Here is a 23,083-nt window from a genome sequence, read left to right on the forward strand (position 1 = left end):
GTCTGTTTATTCCCTGGTGTGCTGAATCTTTTGCTTCAATAGAGGCATCATAACTGCCCTAGAACTGTGTTTGTCTCCCTTTTTAAAAAAACCATCTGAGTTGTAAGCTTCGGTTCAAATAGATTACATGTCTTTTAGTCTCATTAAGTAATGTCTGGGTTACAGTGTTTTCCCTTTCTCCAGGTACTTCCTATTATTTTTAAATCCACTTACCACTTACTCATTTACCCATTAACTTAGAGATCATATTGTTTTGTCTAGGAGCTAAGAAACAACAGAAATAAGAAAGCAGGCAGTATCTAATCAGGGTGAAATAAATAACATTTAATCTCTGCTTAAGATTCATTTTGATAAACGCCTGTCTAAAAGAATGGGTCTGGATGGCTGTTTGATGTTTGCATTGCAAGCAGAGTGCAAAGTGAATGTATTAGCTACATAATGTGATGCTACTTTAGTTAGTCCAATACTAAAACTGGTGTTTTGCTGGTGTGAGAGGGGACTACTTTCCATTAACTGATGACATAAATCCCCTTGCAAAAGGGTGCAGGAAAGACATTTCTGTTCTCTGAAGAGGCATGCTGAAGAGGATGCATGAAGCAGCACCTACAGCAAGGGTGTTCCATTTTAAACTGGATAGATTTTTCCATGCAAGAGAACCAGCCTGAACCTGGCCTTGAGCTGATAGAAACATGCCGCTAGATTATTGCAACTGAATATAAAGGGAAAAACCTGATCAAAATGTTTGTTATCTTCTTTGGTTCAGGGCGTACTAATGCTTTATTCATATATGTACATCCACATGTCCAGATCCATTTGGTATCCAGGATTCAGTTTGGAAAGGATTCAAAAGGAATTCTCAGTATGCATAGCCACATCTTGTTCTCACAATCATCCCAAGTCAGTAGTGTTATGTGTTTCTACAGAATTTCAAGCTCTGTGACAGTCCCACGGTATCTTAGCTGATGGTGTTACAGAGGTCTGGATGACCACAACCTAGTTTTGTTTGTGATTTTTGTAAATTTGAAGAATCAATATATTAGTGGAATAATAGTGTGAAAGAAATCAAAACTTCACTCAGGTTCATTTCTTTGGCATAGCTACTAGTGTTTCATTGGCATATAAGAGAATAAATACCCACAGAGTCAATAATTCTGAAGAAGAAAGTACTTAAAGAATGTCTTTTGGGACAGAAGGCCCTGTCAAAATAGTACATTTTTGTGTGCATTTCCAATGGAATTCAAATTGACACTTTAGATTCTGAAACAATATTTATTGTCAGCCTTTGACTACTGTATCTTAAATTCATAGGCCTGAATCTTTGCAAAGTAAAAGATTGAAGATATTATGTAAGGCATGTTAAATTAATCTTCAAATTTAAAACAACATAAAGATCATTATTTTAGGGTGTCTGACTTGGAATTTTGATATATGTGCAAGAGATGATACAGTTAGAAAGTTGTATTTTATCCAACATTGTTGTTTACATTGCTCATAATTACATTGCAGACTTTAATAAAGTTATAAGCACACCAAACCAAGTATTTATAATTTTAGGAGAAAGTCTCAGGTCTTCCTTGTAAGGTGAAGATTTAACATGATTACTTCTACAATAATTTTTTTTTTTCTGCGAAATATGACTGTATTGTAATAGTCATCCTCTTAGTCCTATTCAGGTAGAACTCATGAACATACCGACTATTAAAACTTCAAAATCATTTCCACAGGATTTTAGTAATGATGAATGATTTTGAAAAATGTGATAATCCCTAGACTAGAAAGAAATTTTAATTTAGTAAAAAAAATGCTTGCAATTTAATTCTGTGTAATGCCCCACTCTTGCTGGCAAGAGAAAAGTTTTTGATTTTATGAATGTATGTCTTTCATTTGATTGTACTTCACACAATTTTGCAGTATTGCTGGAGTTAAAATGCAGTTTCAGCTCTGTAACAGAACACGTTTTTCCAGTCAGATACTTATCTGATTATGTGTCTTGAAAATACAGGTAACTATTTTAATGTATTTTAGTATCTTTTGTTCTATTCAATATAAGAAGGGGAAGGATGATTTTTTTCTTTTGTAGGAACAAGCTTTCTAACTTCTCAGCCAAATAAACCATCATTCTGCCTGCAGTGTGACCTCTTTCATATTAGGACAATAGGAACAATGGAGAGTATAAGTGTTTATTTAAAATTTTCTTACCAGTATTTCTTAGCATTTTTAATTACCATGGATCTCCAAGGGCTTACACACTGAGGTCCCACTTGGAAATGAATAGGACTACTCACTTTCTGAAAAAAAACCAAGGGGATTAAAAGCGGGTTATGTGAGTACAAGCAAAAGAAACCAACAATATTTCTTCTGTTTGCCACAAGATGTGTTTTACACTACCATGACATTTAAAATGACAGGGATAACTGAGAAGCATGGGTTTAGGTGTGACTGTTTGTATAGAAGCAGTTTATACAGATCAGAGGAGAGACAGAATGTTCAATATATTTTTAAGCTGTGCTTTCTAAGCAGATAGTGAAATAAAGGCTAGATTACTTTGGAGTAGGAAGCAATACAAACATGGCTATGTTAACATATTGCTGTCATAATGATAGTTCTAAAATCATCACCTGTCATTGCATGCAACTAAAATATCACCCTGAATTCTGAATTTACAAATCATAAATATTTTAAAAGAATATTTGTTGCAGATATCCTATGTCTCTATGGTCTCTTTTAAGTATGTCCTGCACTGAAAAAAAACCATGACTGTGAAGTGTGCCAATAAGAACACTTTGGCTTGCTGACAATTTGCGTCTTTTCAGAAGCGTGACCTACAATTAAAGCAAGATGGAACACAGAATTGGGTCCTTGGCAGCACTTCATATCAAATCAAGTTTAACAAGATCTCTTCTGCTGTGGCTACTCTTCCAAACCCTTGTATTTCTGATGCAAGAAACCTTAGTGACTCTGCTGATTGCAGTTTTATTCATGTTCCACCAATGTTTGGCAATTGTTCAGTTTTGAAAATTCTTATTTAAAATCATTTTTGAAATGTACAAAATTAGTGCAGACATGCACAATGCATGGCGCTGATATTCATCTTCTATATTCATCCAATTGTTTTTTATCCAATACAATATACAGCATCCCAGAAAGTAGCCATGGTAATAGCAGCATGGTGGAAAATTTCCCATTCTTTTCATCTTCCTATAAGGAGGTATTACACCTGTACTTCCTATTTCCAGTTGTACAAGTTATATTTATGTTTTTGGTTTGTTTTTTTGGTTTTTCTTTTTCTGATCGGGTCAGTAACTTTCCATTGCTCTTGGAGATGGTGTTTCAGATAATGCGTTGTATATTTTTTCCTCCAAAGCTTGGGAATACTTACAATGAATTTTTTACAAAGTAAAAAATCTTTCACTCAGAACTTTTGTTAAAAGCTGAGAAATCAGAAAACTGTATTTAAATCTTCTCTAATTATTATTATTATTATTACTATAAAAATAATCATAATTTTTCTAAGTCTTTAGAAGTGAGAAAATTTGTTTGTTTCTCTGAAGTATTTTACAAAAAACTTGACTTTTTTTGGACAAATATGCAATAAAGACTAGCATCCCTTTGTTCTATGCTATGAAGGTAAAATAACATGACAAAAATAACATTCCAAAATTTCCACAGTAAACACACTTGCTAATTACTTTTAAAAATTTAAATGTGATATAGTTCAAATGTGGCTTCAGTGATATTAGGAATTTTTAAGGGTGGCAATAACTCAAGGAAATGCCAGGAAAAATATGTTCTCATTTTTGATTTATGATTTTTGAATAATCAGGTCAGTGTGGTTTGATAGCCTATGACATGATTCTTCTTAGAATGGAGAATCCAGATGATTCTCAACCAAAGGGCATAGCATAGCCTAGGCTGTGAAAGCAAATCTTGAAATGCCTGTACTTCATTTTCTTTAGGCATTTCAGGTAACTGGATACTGGAACAAGTCATTAAACAGGTAAATGGTAATTTTACAAGTAATTCCTACAACAACTCTTCTGAAAATCACTTTGGAGTGATGATAGACGCAAATTTTCCTAAATAGTGAATGAGTGGGAACCAGCCATAGAAACAAACACAGTGTGGCTAAACTGTGTGATATGGTTTGGGTCCATGCAGTATGGCTTGTGCCAGGGTGTATATCCATGTTGTAGATTTGGAAATGAGAACTTTAGCTAAAATCATGATTTTGATACTGCCTTGGAGAACAATTGAAGCTTTTCAGGTGCTACCAAAGACATTCGTAACTCAGTCCATACATAACCACATCTGCTTATTCAGCAGCATCCTCTGTTGAATTTTAATTATTTTTATTTTTACCTCTGTTGAATTCACACCTTAATCACTATGTCTGTCGTTTGCTGTCCTTCCTACCAATGCTGTATTTGTTAAGTTGAAGGAGTAGAGAAGGTCCAGCAGTTGAGGTCTCATCAGCCCAGTCCTAAATTCCAGGAGGCCTCTAAACTAAGCCTCAGAAGAACAACAGGCTGTTCTTGGATTTCCTTCTGACCTCTTGACTGCCTGGTCTTTATTTTATATCTCTCCATTTTCTTTTCATCCTGAGTTCCAGCAGCTCCTTCACCTCTTTGTGTAACTTACTTGGCCATTCCTGAATCCCAAGACACACTTTCTTTTCAAATGACACTTCCCTTTTCTTTTTCTGTTTAGTCTTTAAAATGTTGTTAAGTGTTCTATCTGAAGATGCTCTACAGAAAAAGAAGCGAAAATTTGTCAGGCAACATGAGAAAACTCTAGTTTTCCTTTCTTTTCTTAATCCAAAGTCTTCATAATACTGGCTTGAGGTGCTTAAGGAGTATTTTGGCCCATGCTATTCTCAAAACACTTTTCATAATTTTTCAAGTCAGACATTTGCATGCATGGAAGAATGAGAAATTGTTTCATTATGGATTTGTAGCAGTAAAAGCAAAACATTTCTTTTGTCAATTATAAATTAAAATTAAGAAACATCTCATAGCCTTTCTACCAAGGTTAAGACTGACAATGACATGCTCTTGTGAGAACCATAATCTTAAGAGATAAAAAATCTGATCTGTTTGTTTTCTTCTGTTCTTATTGAGAAACCAACAGAAGGAAAAGGCAAAGATAGGATTTTAAGGGATTCTCTCTCTGTTGAAAGGAAATGAAAGATAATAACTTCCCTATTGTTGCTTAATATGGCATGGCAAACTGTAATAATAATAACAATGAAGAATTACTTGGAAATGATGAAGAAATAAAAGAAAAATTCAGAATTAGGATTTTTCCCATGGATCCCTAATTTTATTTTGGTGTGGATGCAGATTTATTGAAAGTATGACAATTCTTTAAAGTCCTGTTGAGTATTAATCAAGCACACAATAAATTGATTAATAATTGTCAAAATGACCATCTGCAGGAATGTGTGGATATGTCACCTCATCAAAAACCTTTATTTATGAAAGGACTCAGTGTGGTATGGTGTGAATTCAGTCACTTTTAACAATTCCACCAAGAATTTGAAAGCAACCTTAAAATCATCCTTCAAAAATCTCTCTGGAATTGTTATAAGTTTAGGCAAATAGCGTATAAAAACAATTGCCTGATAATGAAGACCTATTAAGAATGTCTTTTCTCATAAAGCTAAATGCTGTGTTAGTCATCTGGAATCAAGGACGTTTCATGCTTTTCTGATTTTCAGCCAGGTTGCGTGTCTCTCAGCATCTCTCTCCTTGTCTCCATGTAAAACCGCAAGAATTCTGTAGTTTTTTTTTTTTATTTTAGCACCTTTGAGTGTTACTTAGGTATTTGAATTAGTGCCTTCATCCATTTTTATAGAAAAGAGGATTGAAGAAGCCAGTTTCTTCTGTGCACAAAAGAACTTTGCTTCTTTTTCTTTCCCCAAGGAAGCTGGGAGCCCTATACTCCTGACTTTTGGCAATGGTGAATGCTTGTTCTGGTGGGACAAGAATGCAAGGTCAGCTTCAAAACCTTATTTTAACCGTGTTGATGTGAATTGAGATTCTTCAGTGGCTTGCAATTATTCAAATATCCATGTGCTTTCAGAGAAACAAGCAAATCTGTCTTGAATAACATCTAGCAATGTCCTTATCAGTCTTTTTACAGTTCCAAGAATTTTTTACAGATGAGCTGCCCAACTTTTTAGCAAGGGCAAAATATATTCTTTCTTGTCTCATTCAATGTTTTGTGAGCCAAATTTTGCAAAAATATTTATCATAGATATGGGAAATTTCAGACCCCAGGGGTGAAGTTTTGCAAGTGTGCAAGTAGCTAAAACCAATATTTTACTAGAAAAGAAAGCCTCAGACAATTGTAATATCATAAGAGATTTGCAAAAGCAACTTCCTGAAGCTGTCCTTGAGCCAGTAAGTGATCAGGATGTTAGACAGACAAAATCACTGTGAACAACTTGCAATAGACAGGCCTTTTTCCTTCCTTTGTCTTAGTGGAACAGTATTTCCATTTGCCATGTACTGTGTCATGTTCAATTTTTGAACCTTTCCTTTTCTCATCCTGGTTAGCCTTGGACAGGTGTGTGAAACCATCAGTGGTCAGGCACCTTCAGAACACAAGGGTGCTCTTCCCAGCCAGGCGTAACCACAACCGTGCCAGATGTGCCCTTACACTGCACACCAGTTCTCTGCTGAATTCTGAATCAGGCTTAAGGGCTGTGCGTTATCATTCAAAGCCTTCCCAAGCCTGAGACAAAGTAGTTTAGGAATGAAAACCATATCCATCTGTGCACCTGTTGCACAAAGAAAGAGGCAAGAGCTTACCTGGCAGTCTTAGGGGTTCCTCTGATTCCTGGGGACCTCTATAGACATTCCAGCTCCCATTCTGATTCCATAAGGCATTACTCTGACCTTGTGTTTTCTGTTGTAAACACATAGCAACATGCGTGCTAAACAAACAAATAAACAAATGAAAACCACTTTGCCAACACCAGACCCTCCCCTCCTTCTTCCCCTGGGGGAAAGAGAAGAAAACAAACAATATGTGACAGATGTTAGTCATGTTGCTTAGTGCATGAGTAAAAACACTCAAATGACATGGAAATGTCCATGACCAAAAAGAAATAAAATCACAGAATAATTGAGCTGGCAGGAGGTCTTAGGAGATTTTTTGAAAATATTGGAATACCCTTAAAAGAGCTCCTTAAATGCTGAATTTTATTGAGTTAAAAGTCTGAGATACCCACAAGGAAACAAAAAAAAAAAAAGAAGGGAAACCAAACATTTTACAGAGAAGTACCATTTAAAGGAAGCATAATACTTAGAATGTCAGGAAACAAATCCTAGGTTGTGGGTGACAATGGGTCAGATATGTTATGGACAAATGTCAAGGAGTGCTGCAAGCTTTGCTTATCTAACACTTCCAACAAACTCTGTGTTTCTGAACAGCTTTCTAAAAAGGCTCTGATTAATCTGTGGAGATACCTTAAAGAGATTGATGAAATTGCATCCTCAAAGTGTCAGCTCAGCCTTAATGCAGGTTGAGTTGTTAGTTCTCATTTGCAAATTGCAGGGAGCTACTTTGAGGCAAGCCAAAGGTAGTGACAAGGTTTTCTCCAAGAGACCTCATGCTAAATTAAGATGGCTCACCTGCTACTTTGTGAAGGGCCAGAAAGCAATGAGCTGCTTTGTGCTCTACTCACCCCAAACCATGGTCAGAATCTTAGGCTCTCAGGAGAGGAGTGCTTTTAGCACCTACACTTAGACTACTTAGAACAAACCAGTGACTACCAGTGATGGCATGCCAGGGAGGCCTGGGTAAAAACAATGCTGTAATTAATGAAATCCTTGATCTTCAAGAGCACTGAAACAGGTAGGAACAGATTTGGAAAAACTGGACTCCAGAGTTTGCAGCTAGCTGAAGCCATGTAAATCTGATTTTCTCCCAGTATCACCTATTTTAGTGATGAAACTGATGGAACATGTGGTCTGTGCTTAAAACTTTGCTTCTTGGGAATATTTTTCTGATGGCAAATAATGCAGAGAGCTATGCCTGTCCTGGGAATTGGTTTAACTAGTCCTTTAGCTAGTATAAACCATCTCTGCTGGAAGCAGTGTGGGAGAAATAGCATACTCAGTCTTCAACCGAAGTCGGGACAGCAAACCAGCATTAGTGATGGCTTGCTGTTATTTATTGAATACTTTAGTTATTTTGTTTGTTTTCTTAATTACTCTAATCAGAAACACTCTGTTTTGAGACGTTTATGGTCAATTAATCACTTGCTGCTGTAGACACCAAAAAATTCTGGTCATGTATTAGAGAGAGATGTGTCAGTGTTACTTAAGACTGGTTGATTTAATGCACTGCTGATTATATAAAATCATAAATCATTTAGGTTGAAAGGGATATTGTAATGGTCATCTGGTCCAACAGCCCTACAATTAGCTAGGACATCTTCAACAAGCAGGTTTTTCAGAGCCCTGTCCACACTGATCTTGGATGTTTCCAATGATGGGGGATTCACACCTTCTCTGAGCAATCTGTTCCTCACCACCCTCACAGTGAAGATTTCTTCCTGATATCTAATCTAAAAGGAGGATCATATTGGTGGGTGGTGAAGCTGAGCTGCTTTGTTTAACGCAGCTTGGGATGCAAGATAATGCTTTTCAGGTCAGAAAAGGGATGTTACAGTAATTTATTTTTTTTTCAGTTTGGACAAGAGGATGTGGTGGGGCAAACCAGAAAGGCTGTTTTGGCTTGCCCTTACAGGATCTTGGTCAGGAAGAGAAGAGGAGCTGGTGTGCCAGGTCAGGGTGTGAGGCTGAGGCTGCAAGTGGGACTCTGGAGCTCTGCTGCTGTGTACAGCTTCTCCAATAAGAAAGGTGAGCTGTGGTCAGCACAGGAATGCCTGCTCTGTGACCAGCTCATGAGTGAGATTTCAGCCCTGTTTCTTGCCATTGCTGAATGGGCAACATAGGAAAGGTTTTGGCATGGAGTGTGACTGTATTGTTGGCTCTGCCTCAGGTTTGTGGTGACTGAATGATAGTCTGTCTGTGACACCATGTCAGAGAAGCAGGAGCTGAGCAGCCCTGTTTTTCATAGTAAGAAGGCAGAGGGTATTAGAAATATCTTCCATGCCATGGAGTCAGGCTTCAGAAAGAGGATTGTGTCTCCCAAGAGGGCGACAGTGCTGCAGGGCCAGTGACTCCTTCTGAGAAATGTCATCTGCTCTTCAGATCCAAAACAGTGGCTGCTGGTTAATGATCTCTGGTAACCGCATGGATGGTTAAATTTGAAAAGGTGAGAAACTTACTTGATAACACATGAAAAGTACAGTGATGGGGATGAGATTTTTATCTGTTGTATTTAACACAAGGTTTCTACATTTACATATTCTTTCAATGTTGAGCTTCACAGCTGTAAATGTAGATTAATTGCCCTCCTGTTTTGATAATTCCATGTGTGGTCTTAATGTCTATGGTTTCAAAATTGATTTATTTTCTGAGAGTCCTGACCCTTCGTGTCCAAAAGGACACACATTCCATGTTTTTAAGAGGCACCAAAGTTTTCATTCCATCAGAAGTTTCTCCCTTCTCTTCAGAAAACTTGAATTACCTTCTGAAGTTTGGCATTTCTGGGATGACCAAGAGTGCAGGCTGACCTCAAAATGTTGCAAATGGATTGCATAACTTCAATATTTTAGGCTTTCAGCTGCTGTGTTCAGTGCGGAGATATCAGGTGGTCTGTGGATCAACACTTCTGTTTTTCAATGACCATGGTTTTCAGGGCAAATGATAAAGATCTGGTTAGTCAAAAAATCTCAAGAACCCTTGTGAAGACCCATGCAAAGCATTAACTCTATACTACCACATCCTTTAACAGCAGCAAATGATAAAAAAGACCAAAAAAAGTTGAATTGCTTAATTTTAGTATCATAAAACCTATGCTAAAATTCTGTATAATGTTACTGAAATTTGAATTCCTAAACATTGCTTCCAATTACATTTTACATCTACCTAATGTGAGCACACATATGTATAGCTGTCTCTCCTTGTTGGTTCAGAGTATACCCTGCCAAATACTGAAATGTTTAGTTAAGCCCTAATGTTCCAATAATTGTTCTTTCCTTCTAGATGCTGAACCCTGTGGTTAGAAGTTGCAACATCATAATAGGCAGTAATTTGTTTCTCTTAATTCCCTGGGAATGGATTTCCATGCTAGAAGGGGAAGATAGTTATTGAAGAGGTATCTCTGTGAAGGAAAGAGAAGAGTGAAAATACATGAATTATGCCTGAAATAGTTAAGTAATTGCCTGTAGTGATATATTTTGGCACAGATCCACGTCTGTGGAAATCAGTTTTTTTTAATATGCCTATAAGATGGGGAAGAGGCTTCTAAACTTCCCATCCCTTGAGCTGTCTGTAACATGACAGAATCCTCTTTATGTTTTCCATCTCTCTGTGAATGCATGTGTGCCAAGAATTTAGACAGATAAAACGACTGGGCTGGAAACCTGTGGATTTTCATGTAGTGGTAGGTAGACAGGAAAGGGAATTGCTCAGTCTGGTGCCTCGGTGGTACCTTTCCATTCAGCTCTATATGCATTCTGTCTGATCTTCATAGTTTAGTCCTTGTCTCCTCCTTTACTATGACTTTGATAAACAACATTGAAGTGAGTGATGGTGACGTAAAGCATGACATCAGAGAGTCATGTGGTGTTGCAAATACTGTGTTTGATGCAGTAGGGTTAATGTGGCAGAAGAGAACTGGGAATACACTAAAAGACCAAATCTCAAAGGAAACTCTTTATTTTCCAAAGTAGATAGCTTACAAATATTATCAGAAACAGCAAGCTCTTTTTCTCTCAAGTACAAGAAAGGAAGGAAATTCAGATCTAATATCTGGACAAACTTGCTTATGTCACCTGCTGCAGCTTAGATTCTTCAACATTTCCAGGTGAATTCATTGGCAGAACACAAAATGTGGATGTTCATGAGCAGTGAACACCCCACCAGTAGAACATGTCCATAAAAGCCAATGTTATCAACCATGTGATCTTTTTGTCTCACAGATTTTCTCCTGCACTCATTTGAAGAGAAGAAAGCAAAGAATGTGGAGAGCCTTTTAACCAAAATCCCATGAGGCTGAGGCTGCAAAACTTTTGGAAGTATGTTTTTTACCCTTTTGTTACCTCTGCTGTGAACTTCTAAAAAACATGGATTCCTCACTCCTCACAGTTTGGCACATCTGGTAGGACCTACTTGGGAAGACAAGTGGAGAGACTGGGGAGTTGATTGCCTAGGTAATGATGCTCTGCAGAAAGCCTTGTCTGGTTCTGTTTGTTGCTGAAGCCACTCTTTGTATAAACATTCAACCTCCAAGTTTTTTTCACAAAAAGTATTGACATCCCACTATGTTTTTTCAGCACAGTTGATGGGATAGGGTCTAAAAAAAAAAAGGGGGGGGGGGGGAAAAGACAGGACATATTTTCTTGTATCAGAATTAAGATACAAAATTTTTCATTCATTCAAATCAGCCTGTTCTCCAGAAAGGAAATAAATGACAACAGGTAAGAAAAGTGCACATCTAGGCCATGTTCTCATGTAGTAGTTGATAGTTTCTTTGTATAGAATGCTTGAAAAAGGACTCAAAGAAAATGTATACAAAATACAAAAACCGATTGGAACCGCTGGCTGTGATTCAGTATGAATCAGTGAGTCGGCAGAGAACTGGGAAAAATTTCTAGCGTGAAACTGCAGACCTCAGGTCTTTGGACCAAAAGATTGTAATGAGAATAAACTGTAAGAATTTCTATAGTTTGCTTTCCAGCAATGTGAAATAGCCAAGAGAGAGAATTTCAGCATGGGCCACAAGGACTAGTACCCTTCGTAATTAAATTGTAATCCATGTTATTCACTTGCATTTTTATAAAATTACAGGCAAAATCATGGCTGCTTCCAAAAGCCTAGGCTGGAAAATAAATAATTCAGGTGAGCTACAAGAGTTTGTCACAGACAATCCTAGTAAATTTCTATTTAGACACAATGTAATTTAGCATTTCACCCTAAGTCATACTCGAGATGATAGTTGATTTCAAAAATTTTTCAAATTTAAAACTTCCTACTAAATTCAGTGCTTTACAAGGTCCTTTGGAGGATAGGTTAAAAGAGAAAAGACAGTTACTAATCTTAATTGTAACAAAGTATTTTATTTAGACTCTTTAACAAATTTATCAACTTCCATATTATACTATTATTAAAAGGGGACATAATTACCAAAACCAACAAATATTCAAGCACATTCAGCTTCTGAAATTGATTTTGTAAAAAAAAAATTCAGTGATTCTAAAGGCAATTACTGCCCTTTATCCGTAACCTGGATGGTTACTTAATGGTCAGATCTGAGTCAGTAGAATATGTCTGGAAGGGTTCCTGAAAGATCTTGCTACATTGCATTCCTTCAAAGGGCAGTGAGAGATGATGCAATGTCTTCAACAGATCACACAGGAGCAAAGTGATTAAATCAGCATGGCAAGTTTCACAGCAGTCTGAGTTGAGAGCAGTGCATCTAGAAATGCTAGTATCCAGTGAGGATAAACTATTTAAGTCATACTTTTAATGTATTTCAGATGGACATTCCCAGGAATTGTTTTTCTCAGGCCCAATTTCTCTCTAGATCAGAATTTAGTTTGTACATAATGGATGAATTACAAAGTGTGCTGTTAACTGCCAAAAAATTAATAGACTCTGACATTCTGAAGGCTGGCCCTGAAGGTAATACATCTCATTATGGTGGGATTTTACTCCGGAGACTGACAGCAAGATATTTTTGCTACAAGTTTGCTAATATATGTTCTCTAGTTTCTGTTGGTGCATAAAATAATGGAACAGGCACACATTCAATCAGTTTTCTAAGCAAGGCTTAAAAAAAATACTGGGGGATTTATGGGGTTCTTTGTTTGTTGAGGGCTTTTGTGTATTTGAATAAATAACATATTTAATTTGTCAGTGTTGACTGTGGATAGAGAATTTTCCTGCTGAGTTACATGGCCCTGTCATGGGTAACACAAGGGAATAATTTATGAGAGCTCACAATGGAATAATTTATGTAGTTAATATTCATGTGAATACAATCTAACTGGGAATGGGGTAGGGTGCGAGCAGCAAAGCAAAGCATCAGGGTTCAAGGTAATTTATGTTCTTGTAATCAAGCATTTGGGCAGTAACTTTCTACTCTATCCATCATGGATGTTAGCAGTAAGTGTGATATGGCTCTTCGTGGTTTGTAAAAGCAGAAGTCGTGATGGTTGACTATCATGTAGTCTGACCTCTTGTATAAACTCTATGGAGAACAACATTCTTCAGCATCTGTTTAAGTAAATCTTTCTTAGATTAAAAGAAACAAATCCACTCCTGACTTTGCTTTGATAGGTTTAGGCTTTAGAACAATAATAATAAAAACACCTTGTTATTAATTATTTTAAGCAGAAACACTTTATCTTCTGCGTGTTAGCACACAGAGAGCAGGAACTCTCTTAGGAAAAAGCCTGGGAAAGTTGGCCTGGCAATGTGCCCTAATGCTCAAGTAATAACGGTATTTACTGGGCTACTAGGGTGGGGAGTAAATTCCAGTAAGAAATAGCAAAAATATTTCTTATGGGGAAACTGGTTGTCTCAATGACTGAATGTCCCTATGCTTATCTGGCTTGTGCTGAGTTCAGACCTCGTGTGCTACATGTCCATAACAGTTTCCCTTTCAAATAACTCTTGTGTGAAACATCCCATGTTGCTTGTCTTGTCAAGGGCAATTCTGTTCTTTTAAACATTTTTGTGTCCTAATGTTCTTCTTGAATTTCTGTGAGATAGTTAAAGGTAAATAAATTTTAAAATGTCCTAGTCCTAAATCAATAGCATCTAAAGAAACATTCAGAGACCCTTCACTAGTATTTCAGACTCTTGGTATGTTTCTGTTTTCATTGTACGCCATTACATTTCTACAGATGATACTTGCTTTTGGCTGCTAATAAAGTTTAAGTGCCTTCATAACTTTTCCCTCTTCCCATGTATTGTACCACCAAAGTTCATAGGAAGATTTTTTTTCTCACTATTGATTGAGTCCAGATTGATATATATTACTACTATGAGTAACTATTTTGAGTTACTACTTTGAGGTTAAATTCTGCTTCAAAAGTAGGAAGGCTTCAATAGGCTTCTGTGTGCCAGTGTCAATAATTTTATAGTGAATGTATTCACTTTGTTTACTCCGAGTTGAGAGAATCATCCCTTTTACTCTGTGGAAATAGGATTGATAGTGATCACAGTTCCCCCTTTGTGTGTTTTTTTTTTTTCCTTTAAAGTTGAAGAACAATTTTCTGCTTAACATTTAATGAAAGCCTGATTGGAACTTGATTTCTCAATATTTATGTTTCCCACAATGTAACTTTTAGTCATTAGTCTTCTGCTGCACTTCACATAACAAGGCTGAAGTTTGTTGGGTTGAAGTTAAAGTGAGATGCTTTCTCTAAAGGAAGTGTTACCTTTACAGTTGTGTAAGATTTAACCCTCATGCTGCTGAGGGTTGAGGTGCTTTCCCTCAAATAATAAACTGAGAAATTGCCAGGAAAATAGTTATTGCTGAATGGATGTCTTAATCAGTTCCTCCACTCAGTGTGTGGGTGAAAGAGTTCACATGAGCAGAGGATGGGAGCATGGACAGACACATGAAGGCCTGTTGGTGAAGTTGCAAAGGCAAAGAACCTGGCCAGTACTATCACCTTGTGAACTAAATCTTTAACCTCTGACATCAGTGGAAGAACTTTTTTCACTTACTCTTTGAAGCCCTAATGCCAATATCCTTGTTGTAGGTTAAGAAGGAAGTGAGTTTTTTGGGAGGTTGTGGTCAAACCAGTCAGTGCTTGGATTTGAACACTGGCACCTGGTTTGGCCACTGAAGGTATGGACCGCCTCTGAGAACACTGGGGTTTGAAAGCAAGAACTTCCAGAACTCTCTCTTGGTTTCGGGTCTGTGAAGGAGCTCAGAGCTCCTCTGCCCAGCTGGGGCTGGGTGGGGAGGGAAGCCATGTGGCCAGGTGAGGTAGTCCGGAGCCTCGGGCAGAGGAGGGGATGAAGGCCTTGCAAGATGGAAGAAGGGGGTGAAGGCCTTGCAAGAAGCATCGTCCCCCACCCCCCCCCTACCCCCCAGGAGATAGAGAGAGGGAGCCAGTGCCTGTGCTGCCTTGGAATTCAATATCATGGACTGGCAGCGCGGCCAGCCAGAAGGAAAAGTGGGGGATGTGAAGGGAAAAAAATGCCCAGCTGCTGTGGGAGTTCTGGGCAGACAGAGGCGAAGATTTTAACCCCTTTCTAGAATAATGGAAACCTTACAAACACTGATCCTCCTGAATCTGAATGAGGAGAGAGAGATGAAGCAGTGGGCAAGTGTGATGAAAGTGTGTACGAGTGAGAGATGTCAGAAATGGTGAGAAGAATCCTAGGTGGGAGGAGATGACGGAGTGGCCTTGAGCTGGACTCTTGTATGGCCGTGGACAGATCCATGTTTTTCCTGTGACACAGAGACTGCATTTAGTGGGAGGCAATGCCTTGAAGCCAAAGAGAGTGCAGTGAAGCAGTGGCGAGAACAGAGATGGCTGAGGAGGGTGTGGGATGCCCTCTGTCTTCAGAGGAAGATCTCTGTTCATGAGGGCCCTCGAACCCAGGGGGTGAAATTTGGGGGAAACTGGTGTCCCAAAGCTGAGAGACTGCTGCTTTTGGAACTGGGTGGAGCATCCTTAAAAGGGGAACCCTAAAGGCAGTCCTGGTCCATGTGCAATGGTGAGAGCAGTGGACATGGGGCGGGAAGTCACGAGGGCCGATGTTCTCCAGGCAGTGCCATGAATGACACGGAAACACAAGAGGTTTAAATTGTGTTTCCGGGGGGAAGCCTATGGTGCAAGGGGAGGCTCCTCTCTCCCTGATGGACTTGAGAGTCGATTATCTAAGGGGTGGTGATGGACTCAAAAGTTGATTATCTGAGAGATGGTGATGGTGTGGAAATCTGTGGTGTCATTTCATGCTGTGGAGGAAAAAAGCGGGGAGGAGGAGGGTTTTCACTCTTAGATTTGTTTCTGTTCTTTTTTAGATGCTGTAGTTAATGAAGTTGTTTCCTTTTTTCCTAAGTTGGAGCCTGCTTTGCTCTGTTCCTGATCACATCTCACAGAAGCCACTAGGGAAAGTGTATTTTCATGGGGGCACTGGCATTGTACCAGCCTCAAACCATGACACTACTAAAACCTTTCTACTATTACTGGTTGTGCAACTGAAGTAGGAGAAGAAACAGGCTTGGAAAAAAAAATAGCTTTCCACTGACAGAACTTGTAGTTTATCTGCTGTTGAATGACTTTTTCCTTAAAAATGTTCTGTATGAGTAAACATGCACAAAGCGCTTTCAATTCCTTGCCCTTTTTGAACTCCCTTGGGTTTGTGTAACCGACCTTCTTTCCATCTTTGTGGTCACATCATTCTGTAATCATCAGCAACATCTGTATCTTCATCATTTCAGCCATCACACTGCTGACAGGGCTTTCCTTGTGGAATAAAGACATACTTCTTCATAGGTATATTAGTATGAAAATTATCTACTTTCCTATAATCTTGCCAAACATTCTCATTCAGCCTTTATTTTTTTTCTGACATCTGTAAACAGCAATGACTCTAATTGACTCCAAAGTCTTGACACCAACAAAATAAACCACACCATATCTCTGCTTTGGTGGTGGGTGGGAAGGCAGCACTTTGATCTTTGTTCAGCCAGTGTAAATGATGCTGGTCTTTGCTTACAGTGTTTGTCCTGGTATGCTCACGAGCAGAACCTGTCTGTGGGGACAGAAACGTCAAGGAAGTGGCATTTGATAGGATGATAGGAGGTGTGCCTGACATCTCTTGCCAAATGCCATGCTGAGTGCAGGGCTCAGGTTTATCTAAAGCTGAGTTAGGTGAAAGATTTGCTCAGCTCTGTGTCTATTTATTAACTGGTGGCTGACACTGAGTGTGCTGAAGCTGCAGTTACATTTTGGCAGCAGGATGCCTTTGCTGCAGGAGAAGAGGGCAGGGTAAAACATGGCAGGGTTTTATTTCTTCGGGCTCTGCAGGAGTTGTCCTTCAAGAAGCCTTCTAAAAATAAACATCTGAGGTGTGATTAACAAAATTGCTGAGCTGACATATGTGCTATGGAGACAGTAGTGACACAATAGGGAGTCTAGGCTTCTCCTTTACGGCAGCAAATATTGAAGAGGAGCAAAAGACCACTCAGATGTGACCTAGTAGGTATTTTACTGCAGTCAAATCAGTAAATTTAGGTATACAAAACATTTAATAAGTGCAGTTTTTTGGTGGTCAGTACTCTACTATTCACTGCATTTTAAATTTGAATTCAAATATTATAATGTAATACTCTACACATTTAAAATGTGATATACATGCACAAAAATGTCACTTAGCAACCCACTGAAGTCTGGTGTCATGTAAGGCATCTCAGCCTTGGGACATAGTCATGAGTGATGTCTCTGCTCATGGGGAGATCACTGCCATGCAGCCAGGTCAACAGGGCCTCATGGTGCAGGCATTTATGGCATAAAGGGCTTGATTTGCAGTAAGATTTTCTGCTGTGTTAATGCCATTTCATCCATTTATCAGTCCAATCTCCAACAAAACTTTTTGTTTTGGTGCTACATTGTTGATGATAACCTCACACAATAGGATTGATATTGATCTGGCCTACTTGCTGAACACCTGCTTGGACCAAAGTGTAGTTAGTTCAAACAGGAGTGCATCCATCACAGCTAATGAAGAACGTAATGAAGATAATGAAGCCAATTCACCTTTCTCAGGCTACCTCTTGCAATTTCTTTCTGCTTCTCACAGCTCAAGAATAGTCTTCAAGATACGGCAACAAGCTCACAACAAAGAAGTGGTCTTTACATCACACCTATGAGTACACTGCAGGGCTTCACAAGACAGGAAGTTTTGAAAGCAAAAAAGTCAGTCTTTAGAGACATTACTCACTTTAATGTGGACTATCTACGACTTCCCTGAAGTCATAAATGCAGATTTCTCCTGGTCATAAATTGCTGCAAAGCTGGAGGATATACGAAGGAGAGGAGTACTTTTCCTTTTTATTTTCCATTTTTTTCTTGAAGTACTTACTCTTACTCATTCTCTCACCATATGAAATGAAATGGCTCTGAGCTCTTTCATAGTCCCATAATGTGGAAGTCCCCAAGCCTAGTTCTCCAAAGGCAAGTGACTGGTGATGATGAACTAGCAAAGTGATAAACAATGGAGAATGAAAAGTGTGCCCTTGAGCTAAAGGGAGATTCTTGTTTGTGCCCTCTGCAGCTGAAAGCTCAGACCGCTAGATAGCCTGTCCTGCAGGCCCTATGCTTCTAGATTTCTGAAGTCCTCTTCTCTTCCCTGACAGATTAAATTATCTGTGCCTTGGATCAGAAAGTTTTTCAGGATATTGCCTCCTCAGATTCCTCATTCCCAGGGATCTGGTAGGAATTTTGTTCCTAGATGGTGTTTGAGGATCTGGACTGAAGACAGTTATAGATGCTTGGTTCTGTTCAGCTTTGCCAGTGCCCCAAAGCCTGTTTCATTATCTGCTGATCTGTTCAAGAAGTTTTTCTGTTGATCTCAAGAGTCTCAATGAGGTTCTGTGTTCATAGATATACTGGTACGCAATAACAATGAGATAATGATGCTTGGTTCCTAATTTCAGAAGTTTATTGTGTACCAGATTTTGTTCTGTTAATTGCTTCAGACTTCTCAGCCATATTTTTTTTTTCCTCAGTGGTATATATATAATTATTAAACAGATTAAGGATATTTGGTTTCATTATTCTAGTAAAGACACTCCCTCATGTTTTAGGGAGCATTGCAAAGATAGGGCAAAAGGAGGTGTACAGAAAAAATAGAGATCCTGCCTTTAGCATCCTCCTATGTAAGAAGGGCAGAACAAGTAAATCAATGCCATGTATTGTGTGAGCTTTTAAATGTGTAGCTACAGAGAGTGTTAAACACTTGCTGTAATTGCTTCAGTTAAAGACAGATAATAAAACATTACTTTTATATGTACTTTTGATCAGGATGCTTGTTCCCACCTTTTAGGCATGTAGTTTAGAAAATATCTGTATTTTTCTCTTGCTCTGTTGCACGAGCTTATCTTTAATAGCATATCCCGTTGCTGGAAAAGTTATTGTTTTTCCTCATACCAGAGATTAGTGATGTAGTCTGAGAAATCAGAGGGATCAGATGAGCACATTAAATAAAAATCTTGTTCTCATTCTGATATCCTGCTAAGTAGAAAATAGATGAGTGAAAGAAAGCATCAGGGAAATTAAAAATCACTTAAAAGCACATTTTTCTTAACTAGGAGAGTTTCCTCATATTCCTTGGAGATATTGGATGCTGTCTCTGGCTCTGATTCAGAAAAGCATTCCTGCTCAAGTTCCTAAGGACACACTTATCTCCTCTTAAATCTGATGGTGCTGGAGTCTGGGGAAGTCTTTGTCTGCACTTGCAAAGGAGGGTACAACACAGGACTGCATGAAAATGTTCTGCCTGCTGGGTCTCTGCAGGTTTTGTTGAACATGGGAAAAATCTTTGTGCAAGTAGACCCACAGAGCTCTTGTGGCCCACAGCACTTATCTTTCGCTGCAACATGCCTTAGGTGCGTTACTAATGTGCATTCTCAAGTGAAGATGCAAAGCTAGAATGATTCAGCTTTGATCAGAATGATTATAAGATTTATCTGAAGGATGACCTTTGACTGGAATATTGTTTCCTTAATCAAGCAGCCTGCTGATTTTTGGTGCCAATTAAATAAGTTCCAGAGGAGGTACTATGACAGTGATTTCCCTTCCAGTATGTTTGTACTTTGTAAACCTCCTCAGTCACATCCAGGTTCACACCAGGTTCAAGTGTCATCAGGGCAGTTTGTATGTGGTCAGCACGAGGACATTGCTCATCATTTATCCCTCTCAGAGTCATGCTCTCACTGACAGTTTTAAATCAACATTCACTGCAGTCCACTTCATAAGGAAGACAGTCATACAAATAGTGCTGCACTATTTGTGTGTGTCTGTTGAGCTAAAATGGCAATGGGAAAGTCTGCAAGTTTCTTTTACACTTTCTGCTACCCTTCTAACTGACACTAGCCGTGATACATGTAGATCTAAACAAACAGGTTTGGGCAGAACAGGCTATCTTGTTTTGAATAGCTGTCAGTATTTTCCGAAGGAAAAGAGGTGGGATCCATGAACTGTTCCTGTAGGTTTTGTACTCCTAAGCCACATCTCAAAGTGCTTCATCCTGTCTCTACAGACATCCAGGTATTTGTTTTAAATTTCCAGATTTCCATTAAAAATGACAAACACTTTAATACAGTTCTCTAGAAAAGAAAAATATTTCCAAAATGAAAGCAGTAAGTATTTAAATTTTAATTTGTTTCTGTGCTTCTTCTTTATCACTTTCTTCAAACCTTCTGTTTAATAGAGTTAGGCCTTCAGTCTCATCTGTGTGAACTGAGTGAATAGAATGTTTATTTCATATCCACTAGGTCGTTTTGGCATAATGGAGCTTTTCACACAGGCTGCTTTCCACTTTTTTTAATTTAGCTGAACTTGCTTACCACACATGAGCTGTTGACAGGCTTCAAGTGGGAAATCATTAATTGTCTGCTTGAAACTCACAGCATGGTGTTAGAATCAAATACAAGAGAAAAAAAAAAATCTAAAATTCTATGTTAAAAATAAGAGTGTCCTAGATGCTTTTATAAATAATATCCAAATTTTTTTTTGTTCAGCTTGAGTTTCTCAGCAAGTCTTACACCATCTCTCTTACTTCAGATAAATATGTTGTGCTATTTATTGAGCAATGGAGCCCCACACAAACCTCAGCTGCTATTGCCAGTTTCAAGGTAAACCACTACTACACTTGAGTAAATAAGATAGCATTTAATTTTGTATATTGAGGGGGAAGAAGAAAAGAATGATTGCAAGATAAAGCAGGTATCACTTTCTCAAAAAATACTGGGAAAGAAGCAGTAAAAATTCTTATGAAAATAAAAGCTAAAGCAGTAAATTCCAGCAATGACTTAGCAAAAATAAGAACTGCAATGATTTTCTTTTAAGAATTCAGCAACTCAATCCTTCTGTTCCACTGTGGGGAATAAGGCCAACACTGGAACAGAAGCTGGAATAGCTGCAAGAATAGTTTTGCATTTTCTTTACCTTCACTGCTACAAGGTATTAGTGGGAAAACTTGTCTGTAAAAAGATTATCAACGATAAATAACAAAATCATTATAAACTCATAAACTTTGAAATTAAAAAATTACTAAAAGGGAAAGTTGCAAAGAGAATTTATTTTGTCATTTTATACAATATATTACCCCTAAAAATTCTCAGAATAATATTTTCAGGTGATTTGTTGTCTCTATCATGCAGTTGTCATCATAGATTTCCATACAAGATGCTCCTGAAATAGATCAAACTCAGAGTCACACAGTAAAGGACTTGAATGGCACAGGTTCTCCTTCTCCCAAGTAGAGTTTAGCAGTACTCAGGCATGAACTACCTGCTCAAAACTGTACAATAAGCTGTGATCAAGAATCGTGTTCATTAACCAGAGACCAAACAATGGAGTTAACTTACTACCTGACTGATGGTACAATTTTTATTTAAATTTTATTTAAATTTTTATTTGTGGAATACTGAAGTGCAGCTACTATAAAGATTTCTCTCTCCTATTAAAAACAAAGAGAAAAACCTTTAAAATAATAATAATAATAATAATAATAATAATAATAATAATAATAATAATAATCAATAAAAAAGAAAACCAAAGATATTTCCATGGGAAATACAATTGTATGGAAGGAATTGATAAAAGCTGCCCAGAAAACTCTGTGAGATGTTGCTCTTAATTTCTTAATTTTCTGTAAATCTTGGAAGAGCATGGAATTTCCAAAGAAGAGGAATAAAAAGTTAGTGTTGCATCAAACCCTGGGAGAGGTTAACAGGTCAGCTAGGATAATTTGAGCCTACAAGATAATAAGTAGAGTAATGATGGAGCCTTAGACAACAAAAAAGAATGATGTCATTCCACCAATCAGTGCAGGATTCTGGAAAAAAGATACTGCAAAACAAATGTAATTTCTTCTGCTTTAGTGAAGGCTTTGATCAATAACAAAGATGTGTCACTGAACCTCTGAAAAGTATCTGACACAGTAGTCTGCAACATTTACTTATGTTTGCTGCTTTCTAGCTTCTTAGTGTAGGTAGATTAAGAATTAGATTTTAATTGATCTTAACTCTTGACTATGACTCAGTGAGGAGTCACAATTTCATTTCATATTTTAACCCTGAGGTATATTAATATCCTATAGGGGAAAAAAGATATTGCTACTGTTGCTACTGACAAAAGTGGCTGATGACACCAAGGTTGAGGCATGAGGAAGAGGAAGATAGATGGTGGAGGATGTTGTTGGCTGATATATAACTGATTGAAAAATAAAAGTAACTGAAGCTACTAAGGAAAATGTCTTCTGGTGAAAGCAAGAGAAAAAAAAAAACCCAAGGAGAAGAGAAAAAAGAAAAAGTGTGGTTCTAACTTTGGACAGTTAGAACCCACACAGCTAGAAAGACCACAAATAATTTTATATGCACCTCACATATAATTTCAGATATCTTTGGTATTTTCTTGAGCTTTTAAGGTTTCAGTGTTGCAATAAAGAGTTGAAATAAAGTTTGAGTTGCAGTGTTGCAGTGTTGAAATAAAGAGTTCTCTTAATTTACAGATGTCTGGCAGTCAGTGGGTGTTTTTCCCAGGCAAGAAAACATTACTAATCACTTCTCAGGAAATACCTGAGGGAAAAATGTGAAACTTAACTTTTGTGATACTTCTAAACATTGTCAAATATTGATCATATAAAAATGTAAAAGGATAACTTATGTCAAATACACTTTCCACTGAAATAATTCTTGTGTAATGAAGAGTTTGAGCACGGATTTACTTTAGCCAATGGATGTCACTGTTGTT

The 23,083-nt window shown here is 37.9% G+C and overlaps 2 long non-coding RNA genes across 4 annotated transcripts; one reads left to right on the plus strand and one right to left on the minus strand.

Moving 5' to 3' along the window:
- Positions 1-2,166: 2,166 nt before the first annotated feature.
- On the minus strand, positions 2,167-15,662 carry LOC135290364 (uncharacterized). 3 transcript variants are annotated; one of them, XR_010353139.1, is made up of 4 exons: positions 15,372-15,662; positions 6,813-6,909; positions 4,639-4,745; positions 2,200-2,288 (listed from the first exon to the last, which is right to left on the minus strand). It is a non-coding gene; the product is annotated as an uncharacterized LOC135290364 (long non-coding RNA). The 3 variants fall into 3 exon arrangements; XR_010353140.1 differs by lacking the exon at positions 15,372-15,662 and having other exon boundaries at positions 2,167-2,284; positions 6,813-7,101; XR_010353138.1 differs by lacking the exon at positions 15,372-15,662 and having other exon boundaries at positions 6,813-7,101.
- LOC135290363 (uncharacterized) lies at positions 14,677-22,672 on the plus strand. The gene is made up of 3 exons (XR_010353137.1): positions 14,677-14,940; positions 20,848-20,961; positions 22,431-22,672. It is a non-coding gene; the product is annotated as an uncharacterized LOC135290363 (long non-coding RNA).
- The last annotated feature ends 411 nt before the right edge of the window (positions 22,673-23,083 follow it).

The sequence above is a fragment of the Passer domesticus genome, chromosome Z (assembly GCF_036417665.1).
Source record: "Passer domesticus isolate bPasDom1 chromosome Z, bPasDom1.hap1, whole genome shotgun sequence".
Taxonomy (NCBI): Eukaryota; Metazoa; Chordata; class Aves; order Passeriformes; family Passeridae; genus Passer; species Passer domesticus.